This window comes from Glandiceps talaboti, chromosome 18 (assembly GCF_964340395.1).
Source record: "Glandiceps talaboti chromosome 18, keGlaTala1.1, whole genome shotgun sequence".
Lineage (NCBI taxonomy): Eukaryota > Metazoa > Hemichordata > Enteropneusta > Spengelidae > Glandiceps > Glandiceps talaboti.
The window spans coordinates 3,483,135-3,485,879 of record NC_135566.1 but is presented as its reverse complement, the minus strand read 5'-3'; positions in this window follow the sequence as shown (position 1 = coordinate 3,485,879).

The window sequence follows — 2,745 nt, the reverse complement described above, 5'->3', positions numbered from 1 at the left end:
ATACATTTTGTCAGGGTTCGTAACTTTGATCAGTGCGTCTCACTGGGGAGAACAGTGCTCAATGTCGCAATAGCAAAAAAACTCAGAGTCGCAACTCCTTATATTGCCCCACACTGTCTGTCTGTCTGTCTGTCTGTCTGTCTGTCTGTCTGTCTGTCTGTCTGTCTGTCTGTCTGTCTGTCTGTCTGTCTGTCTGTTGGGGCTTAAATATCATTTGTATGGTAGAATTCTAGTTCTATTATATAACTTTTTGCTATATCCTAAAATGTAGCCATTTTGTCACTCAAACGACTTATAACTACTTTTCAGTTCCTAAGACGAGATATGGTGTTATTCCGAATAAGCTATTAAATATACTTTTGTGTGTGAAAGCCCTACTTCACTTTTGTCCTGTTACATGATACAAGTATCTAGTGAAAACCATACGGACAGATTGGTAGGCAGAAATTAAATGTCACAGCACCATCGGACTAGCAGCCTCTCCTCGAGGGCCATCCTAAACAGTCTCAATGAAAACACATATCCCTGATGACGATTTACCCGTTACCATGACAACCCAAAATTGTGTTATTGGAGACACAGATGCAGAGCTATTGTTGCATCTGTTTTTAAGTCTGGATGACGACCGACATAGTAAAGTGTAGCAAGTGCTCGCCATTGTGTGAGGTCTCCCTTTGCGGCTTCGAAGGTCGACCCCTAAATGACTCTGGTGCTTCATCACTTGCTTTCGGCTGTCATCCCACAAAAGCCACAATCAAAGAATCATTCCATGATCGTGCACTATGCCTTTACTGTAATATCCCGGCATAGCCCATCAAATATCCCGCGGATTCCTCACTCCAACGTGGTCACCAAACGGTCTAGCAACAATTTTGCTTTTGATCTCTGGAATATGTTTCAAGCAATATGCAAACCAGCAATGACATTGTACCATCTCCTATTTTTAAAGTTGTTTTAATGAACTGACTGACTAAATTGGTCTACACTGTGTGTGTGTGTGGGGGGGGGGGTTATTTCGAAGAAAGAAAAGGAGAAAGACAAATACATATTTCTTTTGATGACTTTCGCACCCTTTTCAATCAAAAGTGACATTTACGATAAAAGAAAATACGAATGCACATATCAAAACTTTCTTGTATCTCCAAATACTTTTAACCAGAGCTTTTCTCTGTATTGTACCGTAGAACAGACTATATAAAGTGAAATCTAGACAAATCGTCCGACTATGGTTTTCAATTTTAAAAAATCATAATCCCCAATTTTAGAAGTCTTTGTAATTTATAAACAGATGGAATCAAAAGTCATGCAGGGGTTATTTTACAAATGCTGTAATATGTCAACTGTTTATGTCTAAAATGGACATCGTTAGACTCAATCTTGAATTCATCCCGTAATAAAGTAATAAAGTAGTATGTCATATTGTTGTACATACTGAGTGTTAAAAAAATCCGTGGCTGGTAACGAATGTTTGATCTCAGCTATGATTAGTTATCCTGATTATTCCATTGGTGTTTATAACAGACATGCATGATCCGTACTATAGAGTCCAACTTTCTCACATCGATTTTCAGTTTATAACAAAAAATATGTAAGCTTGTTTACAATTTGTCCCTGTTTTTGAATGTTGACCAAAATTTAACGTAGTGTAATTCGTGAATGGGTGATTTGATTGTCGGTAAATATATTCACCAAGACTATTCCAGAAAATAGCGAGGAAAAGTGTTCCAGTTCTGGTTTTAGTTAAGTTTGCTTTAAGTACCAAGGAACTTTGGCATTGATGTATGGACCTGCAAGCACTTTCAGGGAAAAAAGTCTAGATCCCAAATATAGGTTTGTTGGCATGGTACACAAAGTTTGACCACTAGTCAGTCACAACACGGTTATTCTCAAATGATAAAGACTATATACCAAGTTATCTTAGAATACTAAATATTTGCCGACAAAAGATCGACTACAATTCGTATACATATTTATACATAAGTTTCTCTTCAGATATATTCTGACTTTCTGTGGTCGGCCATTCAATTTTTGTCGACTTTCCCAAGTCCAACCATCCTGTAATTGTATACAAGCCTTTGTTCTGTTTGTTTTTGTTGACGCTCCATCGATTAGTAGCCTGCATGGTTGGTATGAATCATAAACCAAGGCTGTGTAACCACACTGAAAAATGATCGCACGACAACTTAACCCCGACATTTACTTCCAGACATATTTGAAAAACATGGAATCTTAATCCTTGTGGTAATTCATGCAAATTTTATCACGTTTTAAGCATTAACCCGTCTTCATTGCTTATTTTAAGTGTTTCAAAGCTGCATAAGGTTAGGTATGACAAAAACTTCAGAAAGACATCAAATTTTTGTCAAATATATTTGGCGGGATAATACATTTGGCGGGATAATTGTATACAAATAGACTTGGATGGATAATTTTTGAAAAATAAATTTAGTGCGACAATTTTTATCAAAATGAATTTGACGATATTTGAAAACTAACAAATGTATTCTTCGTGGAAATTGTGGAGATATTTTTTGTTTATTATGTTTTAAATATCCTTCTAAATCATTCACACAATTACACAGATATTAATTCTGTACAAGAACAAAACTATAAACCTTTCCAAAAATTCTTTTATTTCATTTTAAACATAAATAAGCAATACCAATTCTGAACAAGCAGAGCGTCGGTCAGGACGTAATCGAAGTCTACAGTCACGGTGACCCCCAGGCTCCGCTACACGAAGGC